Source organism: Triticum dicoccoides, chromosome 7A (assembly GCF_002162155.2).
Source record: "Triticum dicoccoides isolate Atlit2015 ecotype Zavitan chromosome 7A, WEW_v2.0, whole genome shotgun sequence".
In the NCBI taxonomy this organism is placed as follows: domain Eukaryota; kingdom Viridiplantae; phylum Streptophyta; class Magnoliopsida; order Poales; family Poaceae; genus Triticum; species Triticum dicoccoides.
The window spans coordinates 7714361-7736903 of record NC_041392.1 but is presented as its reverse complement, the minus strand read 5'-3'; the positions used below and the strand labels follow the sequence as shown (position 1 = coordinate 7736903).

At 44.8% G+C, this 22543-nt stretch overlaps 1 pseudogene; it reads right to left on the bottom strand.

Moving 5' to 3' along the window:
* Positions 1-11400: 11400 nt before the first annotated feature.
* LOC119332812 lies at positions 11401-16542 on the bottom strand (annotated as a pseudogene).
* Positions 16543-22543: the final 6001 nt, after the last annotated feature.

The window sequence follows — 22543 nt, the reverse complement described above, 5'->3', positions numbered from 1 at the left end:
CACGGGATCTAGCCCTTTGACTTTGCACGGACGGGCTTTGACCAGTGGACCTCCCCACCCGGTTGTGTTAGGTCAGCCCATAGGAACACTTTGGAGCAACATCCGGGCCAGATGTTGCCGTGGGCCTATGGGCTAACCTTACACAATCGGGGTGGATACGTCTACTGCTCAAAGCCCGTCCGTGCAAAGTCAAAGGGGTAGATCCCATGGTCAAACGCTACGGGGTTAGGCGGGACGGGGGCCCTAGGGGGGTAGCAATGCCACCGGAGCGTCGCACCGGGACCTCATACAAGCCGCGTGCCGGGTGCCTATGCCTGCCACCATGCTTATATAACCGTAGGAGGGCCACCACAACACCTGGCGGCATTGCTACCCCCAGGTACCCCGTCCCATCTAACCCTGACACAGACGACCACCGGGTCTATCCCTTTGACTTTCGCTGGACGTAGTTTGACCGGTGGACCTTTTCACCTTGTTGTCATAGCCCAGCCATAGCTACACCCCCCAACACAGTCCCGGCACAACCCACCCCAAGATTCCCTCTGCATCGGCCCGAAGTGGCCGTTATTTCCCCCCTCCGGGGCACGGCGGCATCGACGCCCGTGAGGGGGGAGGGGGCACACCCCGGAGCCACGTGCCTGTGCCTGCCACCACGTTTCCACAACCGTAGGAGGGCCCACCGCAACACCTGACGGCATTGCTACCCCCCATAGGTACCCGGCCCGTCCCGTCTAACCTCTCCGTGACACGACGGAAGAAGGCCCGTGGGGGGGCAATCGATATATGTTTTTTGTACATTTAAGTTAATGAAATTAGTATTGGAAAAAAATAAAAAATAATAAGAGAAAATACAAAAAATATAAAAATATTATTAGAAATCTATGCCTACGGCAAAGCCGTCGGCATAGCTACGGCCACGGAACGGTAGAGCCCTGGATCGATGACGTGGCGTAGGGCGGGGATCAATGACGTGGCAAAAACCATGGGCCAGGCCTATGCCGACGGCATAGCCGTCGGCATAGAAATGCCACCCCATGGGACCGGAGAACGACGCGGATCGATGACGTGGTGGCGCGGCGGATCGATGACGTCGGCGTAGCTATGCCAACGGCCACTGTTAGCCCGTCGGCGTAGCCGGACGCCGTCAAACTACCGTCGCCGCCCGGGTAGACGGGCCCACGCGATATGCCGACGGCCTGCTCTATGCCGACGGCCCCCGTCGGTATATCCGGAGAAACGCCGACGACTTATCTATGCCGACGGCCCCCGTCGGCATAGATGGCTATACGCCGACGGCTTTAGTTGGGCCGTCGGGGTATGCCCATATATGCCGACGGGGGCCATCGGCATAGATACGGCCGTCGGCAAAACAAGTTTTTCTGGTAGTGAGCGAGCCAGGACCAGCGGGGTTGCGCCACCGCCGCGACGCTGAGCCCGGGAGGTGGGAAGAAGGCGCGGCGGTCTTTGGGCTAGTTTCTATCCTTTCCTTTTTAGAATAAAGTTCTCTAGATTAAAAAGGAGTTTTAATTACTAGAGCACATATGATTATTTGTATTTTGTTTCATCACTGCTTGAGAGAAGCAAATCAAGTGGCAGATCAATTTGGCAAAATATTCTTACGAGTCTCATGCTGAATTTGGTTAGTATGGTCGTCCACTCGATTTCCTCCTGTCTTATGTAATCCATGATGTAACTCTGTTGACATTGTAATAAAGATTCATGACACAAAATTTCAAAAAGTAGAAAAAAAGGAGTCGTCCTATTTAGCAACCTCAGCTTGCGAGAGGGCACAAGCGCCCACGCCGAACCATGTGCCCTGTTTTTCCTTTTGCATCATATTGTTTAGGATTTACAAAAAAAAAACGAATTTCCAAAACCTTCAACAATTTGAAAATGCTCTCGTTTAAAATGTTCATGAGTTTAAAAAATATTCTCAAATTCAAAAAATGTTCGTGCATTCAAAAACTATTTTTATTTCTAACAAAACTTCTTGTATTCATAAAACTTCCTGAATTCGAAACAAATGCTTGCGTATTTTTTTTAAAAAGTCCACTAATTCAATAAATATTCATCAATTTCAGATTTTTTTGCAAATTTTTCAAAAAATATTCATGGATTAAAAATATGTCATGAGTTTAAAAAATGTTTATGAATTTACAAAAAGGTCCAAAATTTTCAAAAAATGTTCAGGATTTTCAGAAATTGTTCATGAAATCCAAAAACGTCCATCAAGTTAAAAAATGTTCATGAGTTCAATTTTCTTCACTAACATGAAACAATGTTCGGATGTGTTAAATTGTTCATGAATTCCATGAAAATGTTCACATATTCAAAAAAAACATGAATTTTGATGTTCACGAGTTTGAAACAAAATTGTGATTTTTAAAATATTTTTGCGGGTTTATTTCTTTCACGAATTTAGAAATTATTATCAAATTCGAAAAATGTTCACAGGTTTTTTTAAATGTGCATGAGTTTGGAAATTGTTCATGATTTTCATGAAAGTACATGAATTGAAAAAATGTTAGTGATTTGGAAAAAAGTTTACAAAATCAAAAAATGTTTGGGAATGTGAAAAAGAAAAGAAAGGGGAAAACCAGAAAAGAAAAGAAAAAAATAAAAAAAATAAAAAGAAGAAGAAACACGAAAAACTGGTTCAGGGAAGGTTCAAAACCTCTAGAGAAGGGTCGGACAAGGACGGGGGAAGGCTCGAAGAAGGTGGTCTTGGTTGCCGACCCTGTTGGCCCCAGGATCGAGATGGCGGATGATGTTGTCGGCGGGCCGGCATCACCCCTACCTGTTGATGGAGAAAAAAATATACATAACCCCCTAAAGTATCACTTTTCGGCCACATCACCCCCTCAACTCTAAAACCGGATTCTTAATCCCCTGAAGTTTCTAAAACCGGACAGAACACCCCAAGACCATCTTAAGCTGTTTTGGCAGGTGTTTTTGCTGACGTGGACACCTGGCTCCGCCTATATACCGTACGCGTACGTGTTTAGTGCCTTGTATGTCCCGAGGCAGGACCTGTCCAGCGTCTCCTTGAGTTCTTGTCCACCGTCGGGGCGGCGCTGGGGCGCCTGTAGCAGCAGCTCACTGTAGATGACGTGGTGCCCTTGGAAGCTTCATGCACGCGTAGTGGTGTGCTTCGCCACAAGCGCCGCGCAGGCTTTGGTTGCCAGGAGGATTCACTTGCATGAACTAGAGGTAACTGATCAATTCAACCAGCTAGACGGACACGTACGCGGAAGCTGATCAATTGGATCGCTTCGGCTGGAAATACACACGAGAATCCACGTGTCACATCGGCGCTGGAGTTTGACGCCGTGGCCAGCGCCACTGCTGCTGGACATGGTCCTCTCAGCCTTGCCCCGCAGCCAGACCTGGGATCGGAGTGGCTGAAGGTCGCCGGCTCGCCGCGGTGCACCTCGCCCCCGACCGCACGCCAGTTTATACCCCCATCAACCAGTTGTCCAAGCGCAAGCCCCCGCCCTCGCCCCTCTAGTAGATGGCAACCCCCCTCGCCGGCGAAGACGCGGCCAGAATCACCAGGAGCGACTCGTTGAGGATTACTAACTGCCACCTGCTTTTGCAACCAGAATTGACATGTCACACCAGATGAATTATCTGCAGTCCAGTGCAAGAATGTATAACACAGAGTAGATCTAAGTGAAGCCATTTATTTAGAATTAATTACAAGGAGAGGGGAGAAAGGGTGGTAATATTTTGACCAGAATTACTTTCTTGATTTGTCCTTATAACTCTGATCTCTCGACCATGGCTGGGTTCAGTTTAAATATAGCCTAAAGCCAGAAATAAATAGATGTGGTGAGTAAGAACATTCCCTTTACAAGGCAGAAATACTCAGTGGAAGCTTTCTGCAGGTACCACCCAGCTGCCTTGAGGAAATATTTTGTTCCCTGAAAAAAAAATACTGTTTCAAGTCAGCAGCAGACTCTCAGATATTTTGGCATGGTTGGCTTCAAGAGATGCCTTCAGAAGAACCAATTTTTTTATTCTTTGTATGCAAGTTAGCACATACTCCCTCCTTTCCTAAATATAAGTCTTTCTGGAGATTTCTATATGGGCTACAGACATAGTTTACAGTGTAAATTCACTTATATGTAGTCTATATTGGAATGTATAAAAAGACTTATATTTAGGAACGGAGAGAGTATATTTGGTGCGGGAATGCAGGCAGCATGTAAATGGTGTTGCGTTGTAAGTTCATGCTAGAGTTGCCTTGGGTATCATCAACTTTGCAAATTTATCTTATCAATATTGGTAGACCCTGTAAAACAACATTGTTGGTATTATGTGCCCTATAACTATATTCAAATTACTAGGAATTACTAATATTCTGAATACCTCGTTATAGAATTATACATGTATTTATGCATGGAATTACTTTACATGATTATCATGGAATTATCACCTGTTGGAATGTAATTAAGTTGTATGCTTAAGGAAGCTGGTCAATTATCAGTGGAATACAATATACTATTTATATTGGAAAGACCCCCCGGGTACAATGATAATCAAAAGGAGCTAGATTATCAGTGGAATACAATATACTATTTATATTGGAAAGACCACCCGGGTATAGTTAGATTACAGCCCTAATGTTGGTCTACATAATTAGAGGAATTTACACTCTATTATGGCGCGTTGCTCACAAGCGCGTGCTTCGGAGACATAACGGGTAGAATCCGTTAACAGATAAATATGATCGTGATTGCTAATTTGATCTGGACTCTATCCTGAAAAACTAGTTTAAAAGACTAGGAATTTTATCTGTATAAGAGGTGGACTCTTTGGAAACACGGTATAAGAAGGTCCATGTGATCCCGAGCACCAGTGATCTCGGATGAACAGTAAAATCCGAAAAAATAGTAAACAAAATTAAAAAATCTGAATTGTTTTGTCAAGAAACTTTGCTGTTTTTTCTACATGCGTGCCAATTTTTGTTATGAAATGACATTTGTGGAGATCTCGGCAAAAAAACAAAATCATACTCCAAAAAAACTGTTTTTGGAAGCATTTTGGAGCATTAAATTTTTTTTTGCCGAGCTCTGCATGAATGTCATTTTGGCATGAAATTTTGCACGCATGTGAAAAAGATATCAATGTTTGTTGCCAAAAAAAATTCAGATTTTTTTTTGAACTTTTTAAATATTTGTTTCGTTTGTAGTGTAGCAAAGGGTGCCTGTGAGCTCGAGCTCACAATAGCACTTACCCCCTAACCTCGGCTATGTGAATTATGAGCGGCATCACGGATAAGCGCAGAGAAATAGAGGGTAGACCACAAACCCTAAATTTTCTAACATTGGCATCATGAGCAAGGTTCGGCCGCATGCTTTGGGAATCTAATCCGTTGTGCAACTACGCATCGTCGTGGTTCTGATCCGTTGTGTAGTCTGTTGCCGGTCTAATTAAGTCCGCTACAAACTATCACATCGATCTGCCCCCCGATGCTTCTCGATGAGTTACCACGATCGACTCTGCCGATTCACCCGCTGTGCACTACCTGGGCGATGCAGTGCGCTGAGTGGATCTACTCAACTACGAACTCTGCGGAATCCCACATGCTTCTGAAGAATTCGTCGGGATCACGGAATCTGCAGCGAAACACGCAGCTTCACATGGTAAGCTGCAAACGTGGATCGATGGCTTGGGCCTGAACGGGCAAACCGAGGAAGAAGTTGCTCGGTTGGAAGTTGTCAAACTTAAGAAGGTTCCATCTTGGATGAAGAAGCTTGCAGTGTGACAAGCTTTTGACCCAGCATCCATTTGGCGGAGGTGTCTCCTACCTCGTGGGAAGGCACCTCCTTGTAGCAGAAGCTCCTTTCGGAATTTCTGGAGTTCCCTCGTAGGGAAAAGAATTGACATGTTACAACACATGAATTATCCGCAGTCCACTGCACGAGAGTGTAGAATACAGAGTAGATCCGCAAGCCAGTGCATGACAATGACACAAGCTTTTTGAACAGGGATCCATTTGGTGAAGGCGCCTCCACTTCAGTGGAGAAGGCACCTCTTGTAGCAGAAGCTCCTTTCGGAATTTCTGGAGTTCCCTTGTAGAGAAAAGAATTGTCATGTTACAACAGATGAATTGTCCGCAGTCCAGTGTAAGAGAGTGTAGAATATAGAGTAGATGTTAGTAAGGCCTTTATTTAGAATTAATTACAAATAGTGGGGAGAAAGGGTAGTAATATTTTCGCAACAACAAACGGAAAAAGGAAATGATTAGTGTAGAATCTGTTTTCTCGATTTGCCTGCATATTTTAAAAGTTCACCCCTCTCTTTGCATGTTGCTCTGATCTCTCGACCACGGCTGGGTTCAGTTTAGATATGGCCTAAAGTCAAAAATAAATAGATGTGGTGATTGGTGAGTAAGAACATCCCCTTTTCCATTCAACTTGGGTGACTGACAAAACAGTTGAAGCAGGCAGACACATATAACCGGAGTTGTACACCATAGTTATCGGATTGGGTCAGTACACAGGTGAACAAGTCAAATACACCATGTTGACAGGTTTTGACGAACTTTTTTTTCATGAAAAAACCGGACGAAAAAAATCGGGCGAAAAAACCCGAACCGGGAGCACGGTTTTTTTCCCTTTCAAAAAGAGGCACGCCCGTGCTTCTCGCGAAATCACACCCGTGCCTTTTGTGGAAGCAAAACCGTGACTCTCGTGTAAGGAAAAAAGAATAGAAAATGCGTTTTTTCGTTTCCGAGAGGCACGGCCGTGACTCTCACGAAAGCACAACCGTGCCTCTCGCGGAAGCAAAACCGTGACTCTCACGAAAAAAAAAACAGAAAACACGTATTTTTTTCCCTTTCTGAGAGGCACGACCATGACTCTCACGAAAGCACAACCGTGCCTCTCGCGAAAGAAAGAAAAAACAGAAAACGAGTTTTGTTTTTCCCTTTCCAAGAGGCACGGCCGTGACTTCGCGAAAGCACAACCGTGCCTCTCGCGAAAGCAAAACCGTGACTCTCGCGAAAGAAAGAAAAACAGAAAACGCGTTTTTTTCCGTTTCGGAAAGGCATGCCCGTGACTCTCACTAAAGCACAACCGTGCCTCTTTGCGAAAAAAAACCGTAACTTTTGCGGAAGGAAAAAACAAAAATGCCTTTTTTCGTGCAAAAAAAAAATTGAATTTTTTTGATCGAAAAGCTAAGGAAGACCGGGAGAAAACCAAAACGTCGAAAAAACTCGGAAAAAAATCGTTTAAAAAGCCGAAAACACGTGCAGAAAAAAAACGTAATCCGGAGGAAGCATCCAGAGCGCGACACGTGGTGAATGGCTGAGAGCGCGCCAAGTGGCGCTGATCGTTGCGAGGCTCCCGAAGGAGCGCTCGTTAACTAGTTGCCCCCGTCGTCCTAGTAGCAACATGAGCTTGCGACGCCTCCCTCCTCCCGTGCATGATTTGACCGGCCCATGTGCCCTGTTTTTCCTTTCGTTTTTTTGTTTTTTTATTCATATTGTTCAGGATTTAAAATAATCGAATTTCAAATATCTTCAACAATTAGAAAATGCTCTCGGATTAAAAAAATGTTCATGAGTTCAAAAAATGTTCTCAAATTCAAAAAATATTTTTATTTCTGAAAAAACATCTTGTATTCATAAAAGTTCCCAAAGTCGAAACAAATGTTTGCTTTTTAAAGAAAATGTCACTAATTCAGTAAATGTTCATCAATTTCAGAAAATATTTCCAAATTCAAAAAAATATTCGTAGATTAAAAATATGCCACGAGTTTATTTTTTATGAATTTCAACAGATGTTCACGATTTTGAAAAATATGCTCATGGATCCGGAATATGTTCACGATTTTCAGAAATTCTTCACGAAATCTAAAATCATCCAGGAAGTTAAAAAACGTTCGTGAGTTCAATTTTTTTCACTAACATCAAACAACGTTTGAATGTGTTAATAATTGTCCATGAATATAAAAAAATTGTTGACGAATTCCATGAAAATATTCACATATATTTTGAAAATATCATGAATTTGATGTTCACGAGTTTGAAACAAAATCACGATTTTAGAAATAATTTTGTGAGTTTAAATTTTTCTAAAATTTAGAAATTATTATCAAATTCGAAAATTTTCACAAGTTTTTATAAATGTGCATGAATTTGGAAAATTTTCATGATTTTCATGAAAGAGGATGAACTGAAAAAATGTTAATGATTTGGGAAATAAAGTTTACAAATCAAAAAAATGTTTGTGAATGTGAAAAAACAAAAGAAAAGGGGAAAATCAGAAAAGAAAAGAAAAAAGAAAAATAATTATAAAAAGAAGAAACACGAAAAACCGGTGCAGGGAAGGTTCAAAACCTATAGAGAAGGCTCCAACAAGGAGAGGGAAGGCTCGAAGAAGGTGGTCTTGGTGGCCGAACCTGTTGGCCCCAGGTTCGAGACGTGTCGCAGGTCTGGCTTTTGATCCGGCGGTCTCATCCCATTTCCATGTTCTTCGTTTCGAGGAGGCAGACTCGTCGAGCGTGACAGGAGTGAGCATCTACTCGTCGCGGACAGGAGCCTGGAGTCATAGGGACAGGGCGATGGCTGAGGAAGTTACGCTGTCGTATAGCACTAGATGTATCTTTGCTGGCGGCGTGCTCTACCTGATGGGCTCCCTTCAAAGCACCAACAACGACCATGTACTGCTGGCAGTGGACATGGTTGGCAAAGTGTGGAAGACCATCAGTGTGCCGTATCCCCGAAGATTTGCTATGATTGGATCGTCCCAGGGGTGCTTACACTATGCTATAGCTTCCGTCAGTGATAACAACAACATCCTAGTTTCTAAGATAGAACTCTGGTGCCTCAAGGATTGTGATAGTAAAGAATGGGTCCTCAAACATACTGCCAGCATCGATAAGCTTATGGGCATGACTATGAAGAATTACAGGGTGATCGGGATCCATCCAGACTACAACACCATTTTCTTGGTTCCATGTGGAGGTCATACCTTGCTACCGTATGATATGCAACATCAGAAAGTTGGATGCATCCTTAATCTTGAGAAAAACAGTACACAACGATTTCTACCCTATGTTCCTCTGTTCTCAGAGTCATTAGCAGATGCAAATGGCCGGTAGCTTTATCTTCAATGCTTCCTCCAAGAATTGGCTTTTCTATCGGTTGAACTATTTGTGAGTACCTCTGAATCTACTTGAATCATGCCGCTCAATTTGGTGGTGCTTACACTCCTGCTTGCTTGGTTTTCAGTTCAGAGCAATGCCTGGTAACCTACAGATTAAGCATAATGTTAACCCCAAAGAACACCGTTACTGGCTATTGTTCTTGACATGGGGCTAAATTATACTGTAACCAGCCTTCTTGTCCATAACAATCAGTTATTATGATTATCCTGGTAGATTGTGAACCTGGTAGTGCAGATTGTGAACCTGGTAGTTTACTAAAACGTTCAATCAGAGCAGTTACTGGTGTGATGTCCACTCAACCTTATTCATTCAGTATTTTGCTAAAGCACTGCCTTTGAGCAGGCTCTTTTTACTTATATTTGCTGAATTTAGTAGAGCTTTGGATCTGTTAACCACAGAGGCATTGCATTAATACCAAAAAAATGAAATAGAGGTGCAAGCTTTGATGGGAAGATTTTGGCAGATGCCAGGACAGGGCATTTACTGTGCTAGAACTTTGACAGTTGATATGGGTGCTCTTGTTTCTAAATTGAACTCAAAAGTTGTTCCACCCTGCCTTTTGTCTAAAAACATATGTAGTGTGAAGTATCATCCGCCTTCGATGAAACTTCAGCTTGATTCTCTCAAATGCGTAGCAACTTTGTTTGCAATCTTATTTCACAGTAAGAAAATGAATACAATATTATTTCTGCTTGTTTCAGCTACCGAACAAAGTACAGTCCATGCATTTACACATTAACTTGTCAGCCTTCTTAGCTTATAATTTTCGGACCTCATTTTGACAGAAGTTGTGCAAGTTTAGTGAAAATGCAACTTTAGTTATCAATTGATTATTTCTGCACCCTTCTTAAGATGTTTTCTAGGTATCAAGTGAATGGATTCAAGTAGATATATTACCTTTTGTCAGAAAAAATTGGCAACACTCTCAGAACTCAGATTGATGTATTTTGCGAACAGTTATGATGTTTTGTTTTCATGTTAAGATATGCACTTTAATATTTTGGCTTTCCCATTGGGCCGTTCTGATCTAGCTTCCTGATGATTACCATCGTTTGCTGGTGTACAGCTATTAGCCGTCTGCTGCTACTACTAGTACGGCCACCACCACCAACACTGTTCGGCTGTTCCTGGCATGCCTGAACTATTTGACTGTCCTGAACTCGTAATTTCCATCCGCCAAGCTGGCTAAGTGTGCTCCGGGGGATGCAAGAAGTATGATGGCCTGGCAGATCGAAACAATGCTCCGACTTATCATCTTGTATATTAAGCTGCGTTTTCATATTGTTTTCCGCAACCCCAATTGCTGACTGAATGCTGATGCTTTGGCAATGTGTCATGGGTCTTTCTGCGGATGATTCTGCAGTCCTGATTTGCTGACTGAATTGCATACATCTTTCTGAAGCTTTGCTATATAATATATGCGATGTTATTTTTGCAACCTTGCTTTGCTGGATATTCATGCGTCTTTCTGAAGTTCTGCTAGCTACTGTCTGTATTTTCTGCGTGCACGTTGAGAAAATAAAATGTATTATTAAACATGGTCGCTGATTCCTTGTGTTAATTCAATTGGAGCTATTCAAATGTATTGTTTTTGCAGGCACCTGTAAGATGAAGAAGGGAGCGATCACAGAAGCAAAAATTCATGTTGATATATAGTGAGCTAAAGCTGCCTATTGATTTTATTTTATGATGGAATGAGACTGTTCCTGTGAAAAAAACTTCTGGAGAATTTTTTGAGTTCCCCTGGTAGATGCAGATATATTTTACACATGTATAAGAACTACTACACATGTAGACGTTTCAGAGGGAGCACTCATCTGGGCAGTCTCGGGAAACCATCTCAAGCTGTGTTTGTGTGTTAGCACAAGAACCAGAGTCTATCATTCCACAATATTATTTCAGACAATTCTAATCTGAAAACAAAACATTGTTCCACAATACCATAGATCATCATTTATTGGAAATAAATATATAGCTTCAGTGTTCATCGTCCCAAATTATTACAACCAAACAAATGCAGAGGCCATCATTCCACGACATCACAAACCATAGGAAACAAGTGAATATAGTGTTCATAACTCCACACTGTTACAAACCATATGAAGCAAATAAATCCAGCGTTAAACACTGTTAAAACTTAAGAAACAACCCTAATGGTTCTTAACTTGAAAAGGTAGGAATTAAAGGGATTTATAAATGTATATACCTCTCAATCCATCATTTTCAACAGGAGAGCAGCTTCATAATTAATGTATAAATTCCTTCGCTCTTTCGCCAGTTTAGCTGACCTATTTGTTTGCACGAACTCATAAACACTCCATTGCAGTAAGACACTTTAAACTTCTGAAGAGACCGGGGATGTTCTGGAAGTGATTCTAGATACCAGCATAGCCGAATCATTAGGCTCTTGAGAAACCTGAGGTTCTTCACATTGTCTGGCAAGTGGTGCCAGCAGCATTCGGCAATTAAGAGATGGCGAAGATGAATGAAATGCTCAAAAAGTTCAGGAGCAGGCCGCAAATCGACTGCAGTCATGGAATATAAGTTCATGTAGGTGCTTTTGGCCACCGTTCTGCTCACCCAGCGTCCAACTTGGGTACCTTAGACTTTGGTACCTCCAGACTTCCAGACTTTTAAGATCCTTGGGTGGGCAAAGGCCCTCAAGTACTTCTGCTTGAACTCCTGGTGTGCAAGCTCTGTCATTAACCCAGAAAAGTCGCAGTTCGGTTAGCCCTTTCTTAGCAGCTAGCTTTGCTTCATGTGCTTCCTTCTTGCTTTCAACATTTTCAAAATTTTGGATCGTCAGACTGCCCCGAAGCTTGTTTAGGTCCCTCAGCTGTTTTAACTCGTACCAATGTTCCCTTCTTACATCAAAAGTTTCTATTGTCTGTATTGATATTAACCTGCCAATGTTCGGAATATGCATTGTTATTTCGCCGCCGATGATATGCCTCAAGTTGGTGAGGTTACCCATGTTTATATCAGATGAAACTTCTACATCACTTGCATAACCAAACATTAGCACCTGCAGATGGTAAAGACTGTCTACTGTTTTCGGTAAATATAGCGCTGCTTCGTAGAACACTAAAGTAAGATACCAAAGATGCTTCAAATGACCAATAGCTGCTGGGATTTCGAACACACTTATTTCATCAATCAATGTCCAGGAGGTTTCTATGGTCAATACTCGCAATTTCTGCAGTTTCTCAAACACTTTCTCAAAGAATTCTTTGTTAGCTGGTGCAAGCTCCATATGATCAATAATGAGAGTGCGTAGGTTTTTCAGTTTAAAAATCTCCTCAGTAACCATTGCTCCATTCGCAACGAAAAGATGACGAACATCATCAAGAACTTCTCTTCTTGAGCCATTCTCGATTCTGAAGCATTCTTGGCTAAATCATGCATAAGATCGTGGACTAAATAGCACAAACTGCCTTGGTAGTATACTCCTGGTTTCACAAATGAGGTTGCCATTAACTCATGGAAGTAACCCTGACCAATAGCTTCCATGCCCTCCTGTGCATTAGTGCTCTGTATGAATCCCTCTGCCACCCACAGTTTAACTAACTCATCACGGTTCAAATGGTATCTTTTGGGGAAAATACTGCAGTACGCAAAGCATCGCCTCACCAGCTCATCAAGATGCTGGTTGGTTGTTGGGCGTAATAAGCCGCGGGGGTCGCTCCTGGCGCGGCTGGTGCGTGTATGGGCGCGCACCGGACTTGTTGGGCGCGCCGGGTCCGCGGGGTGTGTGTGCGTAGGTGTGCGTGTGTGAGTGCATGAGCCAGCGCGCGTGTGTGCGCGGGGGCCACGCCGGGTTGTTAGCGAGCAAGAAGGAGGGGTAGACCGCATCGGGCGCGCTGGGAAGCCGTGGCAATCGCGTACGGGCGCGGTGCGTGGACGCGGCCAGAGCGCGGAGGACGTGGGGAAGTGGGTGGCCGAGTGGGTACAAGGCAAGGCCTGGCAGGCCGGTGCTCGTGGGTATAAATCCCTGGTTCCCTTCTGTAGCTCGGTGACATAGTCGAGTTCGTACTCGAGGAGAAAGAAAAGCGTTCGTGTGCTGGGAAAATCTCAGTGTCCACCTCTTCTCTGAACTTCTTCTTCCTCTCTTTTCTGATCGAGCCACGGCAAGCCAGAGCGAGCTGAGCGAGAGGGAGAGGAGAGCTGCGGCGAGGCAGTGGCGGTTCCAACAATTGGCATCAGAGCCACGTGGAGATCAGGGTTCGCCGGCGATGTCCATCGTCCCGTACGCCGGCGGAGCGGGCGGTTCGTTGCCGCAGCCGGTGCCGCTGCTCACCGGAGAGAACTACACGGCCTGGGCAATCAAGGTTGACACAAACCTTGATGCGGCCGGGCTGTGGGAGGCGGTGGTGGTGCCGGAGGACACCGCGGCGGCCGTGATCGCCAAGAAGGACGAACCGGCGAGGGCATACCTGCTCGGTGCGCTCGCGGAGAACCTGCTGATGCAGGTGGCGTCGAAGAAAACCGCGGCGGAGGTGTGGGCGGCCCTCAAGACGAGGTACGTCGGAGCTGATCGCGTGCGGGCGGCTCGGCTGGGCATGCTGCGCGGGGAGTTTGAGCTCCTGCGCATGGCGGACGCCGAGTCACTGGACGACTTCGCCGGCAGGCTCGGTGGCATGGCGGCGCGCTACGCGGCGTTGGGCTCGACCCTGGAGGACGCCGCCCTCGTCAAGAAGCTGCTTGACTCGGTGTCGAACCGCCTATACCCGGCGGTGGCCGGGATCGAGCAGTTCTATGACATCGACACGATGGGGTTCGAGGACGCGTTGGGGCGGCTGAAGGCCTTCGACGAGCGGCTACGTCGGCGCGGGCAGGACGGAGGCGGCCATGGCGGGGACTAGCTGATGTTCACGGAGGCGCAATGGCGGGCGCGCGAGCGGCAGTGAGGCGGAGCTCGGGATGACGACGACAGGGCACGCAGCGAGGCGTTGGGCTTCGGCGGCAACAGAAAAGGCCGGTGTGAGCGGGGTCACTTCAAGCGTGACTGCCCGCAATGGAAGAAGGCGCCGGCGGCGGAGCGGGCACTGCTTGTTGACGGTGACGTCCAGGACGCCGGGCTGCTCTGAGCCGCGGCTTAGGGCGCGAGTGTTGGGCGTAATAAGCCGCGGCGTCGCTCCTGGCGCGGCTGGTGCGTGTATGGGCGCGCCGGGTCCGCGGGGTGTGTGTGCGTAGGTGTGCGTGTGTGAGTGCGTGAGCCAGCGCGTGTGTGCGCGGGGCCACGCCGAGTTGTTAGCGAGCAAGAAGGAGGGGAAGACCGCGTCGGGCGCGCTGGGAGGCCGTGGCGATCGCGTACGGACGCGGTGCATGGACGCGGCCAGAGCGCGGAGGACGAGCGCGGAGGACGTAGGGAAGTGGGTGGATGAGTGGGTGCAAGGCAAGGCCTGGCAGGCCGGTGCTCGCGGGTATAAAGCCCTGGTTCCCTCCTGTAGCTCGGTGACATAGTCGAGTTCGTTCTCGAGGAGAAAGAAAGCGTTCGTGCGCTGAAAAAATCTCCCTCTTCTCTGAACTTCTTCTTCCTCTCTTTTCTGATCGAGCCACGGCAAGCCAGAGCGAGCTGAGCGAGAGGGAGAGGAGAGCTGCGGCGAGGCAGTGGCGGTTCCAACATTGGTAACGGACCACAGTGCCCCGTCGTCTCATTCAGAAGGTCACGATCTCGAACTTCTCTCCAAAAGTCGACATCATTTTGTCTTTTACGTAGATGCCCTCCCACTGTACTGGTTGCCAGAGTTGATCCTTTCAGCTTTCTGTGCAATTTCAGCCCCAATAATTTTGAGTTGCATTTGATCTGGATCATCTGCATTTGCATCTTCAAGGGCATAATACATGAACAGTTCCAACAAGACTTGATCATCCAAGGGGCGTATCGGAATAGCAGTGCGTGCCACACCAGGACCAAGATCTGAAAATGCATCTTTGTGGCGACTTGTCGCAAGGATCTTGCTTCCTCTATTTCCAAGATTCAATTGAGAGAGTAACTTTACTAGTTTCTGCTTATCATCATCCTTATCGCACCAGATATCATCTAGTGCCAAGAGGAATCGTTTGCCCTCTAGTTTCTTCTCTAATTCATTTTCCAGGACATCAAGGCTCTTGTAATCAGGGCATGATTTATTGTCCATTGAAGCTGCCTCAAGCATCTCCTTGAAAATGTCACCCACACAGCCACACTATAGTTCCGAGAAACACGAATCCACATAACAAGGTCGAAATAGCCATCAACTTTCTCATACTTGCAAACATGTTGTGCGAGGGTTGTCTTCCCAGATCCTGACATTCCATGAATGCCAACTAAAGAGAAACATTTACTATCACTTGAGCTTGGATTGAGATGAACATTTTCATTACGAAGCATTGCTGTAATCTCGTTAAGATCCTCATCTCGACCAGTTACCTTTCCTATTGGTGCTGAAGTGGTGCATGTGCGTACATTTTTTGGCAGCAACATTTCTGCTCTTCCTCGACGGCTTTGCCAGTGCAATAATTCCCTGTGCTGCAACAATTAGTTCTTCTATAATGACCATATTATCCTTCAAACGATGACTTAAGTCTCCTGTGAGAGTCAAACTCGGTTCGATACAAATATCCTGCAAAAGCAATCAGCATTCCGAATTTCAAAAAACAATCCAACTAAAACATTTTTGGAACAGTAGCCTGATAGGAGGACAAAATTCTAGGTATGGTTTATTTTGAGATATCTCTGAGCGAAATCTAGTGCGCCTGGTGCAAAGTAGAATTTTTTCTAACCATAGTAGTATTTTATTTATTGAATTGAGCAAGTATGTACAAGACAATATACATGCCTGAGCATACAGCGAGACATGGTTTTATTGAGTTCAGCCAGGTTTCTAATGCTATTAACACGATCCATTCTACCAAAATACAAGGGGGAAAACAGAACAGCTTTACTAGGATAAAGGTACCATGCAGGGATCAGCAAGTATGCATCTATATAGCTAAAAATTAAGGATAGCAAGAAAGGACCTGGTTTGAGGGGCCAGCTTCAGCATCCAAAGTAATTTTGAGCCTTTTCTTCACTCTTTTTTGACCAAGAATTTTCTGTTTGTCCAGCTTCTTTTGGTGACGGATGTATTCCAGTTCATCAAGGATATCTTCCATGTCATAGAAAGCAGATTTGAGACCCCTCACCATCTGATCAAAGAGTTTATTTTGATTAACTGCCTCTGCTGCTTTTAGAGTAAGTGTGAGTCGAGGGAGAACATTCGTCAACAGGTGGTAAAGCGTCTCCGGTTTGTTGGGTTTGCAGTAGGACAAGGTTTTATCCAGAAGCTTGGAGATGACAGGCGACATGATCCAGTCTGCGACGGCCCATGAAACACCCCCCATCACCGTTGAGGCTTTTCAGGCAGGAGAAGACATGGGCGAATTAGGCCATTCTGATAAGAAAACCAACCCATGTTGATCAAAGGAATGATTAACCTAAGGTAAAAAATGAAGTGTCCAGAGAAAAAAAAAAATAAAGCTTTGGCACTAGATTGTGCTGACCTGTTGGAACCTACACGCCATTTGCCGGAGATGGGGGAAGTTTCTTACAGGAAGCGGGATGCAATAGTCGGACCGGAGTCTGGAGCAGCATCAGCGAAGGCAGAATGGCAGCTTTGTGGTCGCGGGTATGGTATCAGACGTTGTAGTAGGCTTGGTCTTCAAAATTTCTTTTCCAAAGCAGCAGCAGGGTAGGACGAAATAAAAAAACACAAGCTAACTACTAATCAACGAGAAGACTTGACATGGTTGGACTAACAATATCGATATATGGAGCCTAATAGCAAAAAATCAGATGGACTGTATGAGGCTTTTGACATGATTGGGCTATAGGATTGGTCCTCTGAATTATTGCTATTAGGCAATAATTCGCATGTGTGTTGCTTGAGGATGATGCAGATGGCAGATTTGTACAGATATTAACCAACTGGCTGCTGTTTGTACAATCTAAACTATGAACAGAGCGCGCCAAGAACAGAGTACAATATAATTAACTGAAAAAGATTCAGACAGAAAGCACCAAATCACCGGCGTCCAAGAACCAGGCACTCAGGTGAAGACCTCCACTCCCGGTAGCAGGCGGTTGAGCGGCCTATGAGCAGGCTGAGGGGACGAGCTCGAGGAGGCATTTATGCGATCCACCTGGGAGCGCTGCCGTTGGCGGTGCATGGAGCGCAGCCTGCGCGCGATGGTGGACGCAGCGCCTGTGGGGAGGGTTGGAAATATGAGCAAATTATTATGAGATTTAATCCGAATAAACAAAAGATAAATCATGACAGCAATAGCAGAGATGAAACTAATCATGTGAACTAGCATAACAGATGAACATATCACATCTAGGGCACATACTAGAAACATGAATTTTACCACGATCTCGAACAGGAAGGATAGAATCACATACGGTGCAGCGGGAGCAGCACCACCGGCGTTGATGTTGTCGCCCATGTCGTCGAGGATGAGGTTGCCGAGGTCGGGGAAGAAGTCGTCGTTCGCGAAGTCGTCGCCGCCAGCAGTCGTGCCAGTGCGCTCCCCAAAAACCTAATCGCCCCTGTCCCGTACAGGAACACGAGAGGCGGGGTTCCGGAGGCATGCTGTCCCTTCTCGCGGTGCACGCCGGAAGGAGGGATGGATAAGGCTTGCTTGGCGGCGCAATGATCTGAAATGATGATGAGAAACCATACGAAGCGGTGGCACGTCCGAGTCGTCACGATACAAAAGAATCGAAAATGGTTCAGTAATTAACACGTCCGTTAATTATTAATTAATGACTCATTAATTTTTCTCGAGCAGCAAAAATATAGACAACGTGCATAGCTCTGTCCTCGGCTCGGCTCAATCCCGCAACCCGCGGCGCGGCGCGGCGCGTCGTGATGAGGGGTGGCGAGGCGAGCGAGGAGGAGGAGCGCGGGTGTAGGTCTCCTCTTCTCATGCTCATACAAGTGGTAGAAGAGCCCACCTTATAAAAAGGTGCAACTCTCTCTCAACTTATGAGGTGGGACTAAACTTTAGCCTCACTCACTCCACTCACCTGTGTGCATGAATGGGCCAAGAGAATTTCAGAATTTTAGTTGGGCTTTGAGCCAAAGGCCTATTAGCAAAATTCCAACAATCCCCCACAAAGTCTCATTGGCACATCTCATCATTTAGTTCCAAAACATTGTTTATATACCGGTGCTTAGTGGAGACTGTGAAGTTGAACTTCCACTTAGAGATTTATGCTACACTAGATCACAACTTGAATAGTGGACTATGCCTTGAACTACAAGTTTTCTGTGAGACTAGTTTCACACAAATTCTTGACCGATACTGGGCTGCCGCAAGGCTTCCCCGCGGGTGGAGCGTATACGTCATACTCCAGGGCCTTTTCATGAATTTATTAGAGAACACCCAATTCTCACATACTGCGGCGTTAACAGTCAAATTCATATAGGTGTATTCCTCAGAAGATGTTCTGCAAGACAACATCTCTACTTACCGGAATAAGTCACTTGGAACACATTAAGATAAGTATCAACCTGCCATGCAGATCAGGAGAGTATAACATCTTCACGGAGTGGCATAGTTAATATAGGGATACTCTCCTCTCAGCTGACCAACAGCTTGTCTCCCACTTCTACTTCACGGGATCTCCGATCACATAGAGTGGGTTACCACTATGGACAACTCATGCGGTGGGTCTCGAATCCATCTCCATCGATGCATTATCTATCACATTACGTGATAGACCCTTTGTGAAGGGATCTGCCAAGTTTTTCGACGTTTGGATATAATCCAACATAATAACTCCGGAGTTCCTTAATTTTTTGACAGATTTTAGTCTCCTCTTCACATGTCTTGAGGACTTCATATTGTCTTTAGAACTGTTTATCTTGACGATCACAGTATGATTATCACAGTTCATCAGGATAGGGGGTATTGGTTTTTCAACCATAGGTAAGTCCATCAAAAGCTCACGAAGCCACTCTGCTTCAACAGTGGCAGTGTCTAATGCTGTGAGTTCTGCTTCTATAGTTGATCTCGTTAAGATGGTCTGCTTGCAAGACTTCCAAGAAACAGCGCCACCACCAAGTGTAAAAACATAACCACTTGTGGCCTTAATCTCATCAGTATCAAATATCCAGTTTGAGTCACTATAACCCTCCAGTACCCTTGGATACCCGGTGTAGTGAATCCCATAGCTCGCGGTGCCTTTCAAATAGCGCATAACTCTCTCAAGCGCATGCCAATGATCATCTCCCATTTTTGACACAAACCGACTCAGCTTGCTCACAGCAAAAGAGATATCAGGCCTCATGGCACTCGCCAAATACATAAGCGAGCGAATAATCTGAGAATACCTCAGTTGATCTCTAGCAATCCGTCGATTCTTTCGAAGCAACACACTAGCATCATATGGAGTTGGAGAAGGTGTGCAGTCGCTATACCCAAAATGACTCAAGACCTTTTCCACATAGTGAGACTGAAGCAGTGTGATCCCACCATTCTCATCTCTCAACAGCTTGATGTTTAAGATAACATCAGCTACTCCTAGATCCTTCATCTCAAAACAGCAAGATAAGAAACCCTTAACCTCCTTGATTAAATCAAGTTTGGTTCCAAAGATCAATATGTCGTCGACATACAAACAAAGAATAACTTCTTCGCCCCCACCATAGCGATAGTACACGCACTTGTCGCCATCGTTTATTACAAAGCCGGCAATAGTTAATGTTCTTTCGAACTTCTCATGCCACTCTTTAGGAGCTTGTTTAAGGCCATATAAGTACATGTAGTTTTGAAGTTGCAAACTGCAGCTCCGAAGCTGGAGTGCCTTAGTCATTTTTTAAGCAAGAATCACCATCTTGAGTGTGGTACGTATACTCCTATTTAGGTAGTGCTTTTTTTAAGATATTTTTTTAGGGAATTCCACGCTAGAATGTGCCGGGACATCTTCACAGAATGAACATTCACAGTGTTACAAGAGATTGTAATCGCTCGGCGCAGTTGTTATACTCGGACACTGTGTATTTGGATAGGCGGTTATATAATTGATGCAATGTGTATATTTGTTATGATATTTTGTTGCACGTGGACACGTTCATCATTCATGCCATTTCATATCATTCTTACGACTACACGCTTACTAGTAAAATGTTAAAGATAAAGCCAATGTTCATGCTGTATTTTGAAGTAAATAAAGCTGTTCTGTCATCTGTGCAAACCTCGAGATGAATCAGCCCATGTCTTTTATCAGATAAATGCCAGCATATAATCTTTTCATTTGCGACTTAGAACATCTTTATTTGGCAGGACCCTTTTACTCCGCTGTAAAATCAAGTTATTACGTATAGATGAGCGGGTGGAATCGCCGGATGTGCTATGTAAAAAAAAGGAGTACGATAGAGCATGAGGCCGGCACAAATGGGTAGCCATACAAGCAGTGTGGTGGTGGTCTGTACGTGCGAGGCAATATTGAGTTGAAATGAAATCTTCTTGCTCTGAATGGTGCTCACATCTTTCTTTTTGGGCCACAACCTTTTGTTGTATATATATAATAATAGTACTTTTTTATCTGGTTTCTACTATAACACTAATTTTCTCTGATACGAAATCCTATTTTTGTGCTGGAGAAATGCAGATGGTGGACTGGCTTCACGGCTAACTTACTATAACTAGTAGAGTGACCGTGCGTTGCCACATGACTACAATACTAGATGTCCCAAATCATCATTGTCAGCTGTCGCCGCACATCCAACCTCATCAGTGATCTCGAAATATTGCATTATACCTTATTCCCCAAACAATGTTCTTATCGTCCTGAGTCAATAGAAAAGGTCTACCCCTCTTTCTTGTCAAATTTCCTTTAACATTGAGGAATATTGGTGCCACAGAAAAAATGCAACCGAACGGTAAGTTTAGGAATAGAGACTTTTTTGTTGTTGTAGGCAGATATATATAGTTATCCACGGTCTGGCAAACGAATCAAGAAATTTTGTGCTCGGATATTGCTTATTAGTCCCATTGTTAGAAAATATTTGAAGTTCTAAGTTTATCCTAAGTCAAACTTGTTTAAGTTTGACCAAGTCTAAAAATAACATCTCAAACAACAAATTAGTCTTATGACATTCTTTATAAAATATGTTTTCCTTATTTATAAACTTCTAGAAGCATCTAAATCCTTAGAACAAAATACATCAAACTCACAGTATCTATCTTCCAGCACACATCTGACCTCTATTTCACAGTTTTGCTGATCCTTCTCCTCCTAGGTAGAAGAGAATGGAGTTGTTTCTTCCATCCATTGTCCCACGAACTGCTCAGCTACCAGCCCACTACAACATCATGTTGATTCAAGCAACAGATCCCATGCGTTGACCACTTCCTTGAAAAAGAACCACCGTCATGAAACAAATTAAGAGATCAAACATGTGTGATAGCTCGCGGGTGCCTAGCAGGGGCGGAGCGCAGTTGGGGCCAACCTGGGCCATGGCCCGCCCAGGATTTTGGGGAAAAAATAACACCTGTGCTTTTAGCCCTGTCTAATAGTAACCGTGCAATGCCTATTCGGGATACTCGTCGATCCAAGCCTGCAGCATACGAGGAGGCACAATACTGGATAGCCGTGTCAGCTCTCTTCGACTTGCGACAAGATACGTCTGTTTCTGCTCGTCTAGGTTTAGCAGTGGCATAGGCATACAGTAGGGAGCAGCCAGCGCACCCGCAAATGATATCTCGTGCAGATATCACGTCACACAGTTGAGAGGGGCTGCGACTTGCCATGCGGGCACCGGCTAGCCACCATTGTTCCAATAGTCAGGCAGGAGGAGCGTCACAGTGAGCAGCGTTCCAGCCAGCAACCCAGGCACCAAGCAATCGAGCACTGCATCTTCAATTCCCTTGCAACTGCCAGTACGTACACCATAGGGAACCTAATTTCTTTCCCCAAATTCCGACTTTGCTAACTCATGACCTGATTTTTTTTCGCTCAACTATTTGTTACATTCTACAAATTGCAGCTGCGAGCCTTCTACTTGTTTTTTTCCAAAAAAAAAGTGAAACCACCAGAGTCATTTGCTCGGTCACCAGCTATAGGGGACGATAATAAGGGAAGTCGATGCTCACACAGGCCAAAGACCTTACAGAAAAGCAACAATGAAAAACTCATGGATAATTGCAAACTGGATAGTTGTGCTTTCCTTTGAGTTGGCCCGCCCAGGTTTTCCTTCCAAGCTCCTCCACTGGTGCCTAGGCACCCGCTATGATCAGTAAATTCCAAAAAATAAAACAATAAAAAATCTCAAACTTTGCAATATCAAATGTGGTCAAACATTGTAGGTTGTTGCAAGTTTTCATGACAAAATATCAT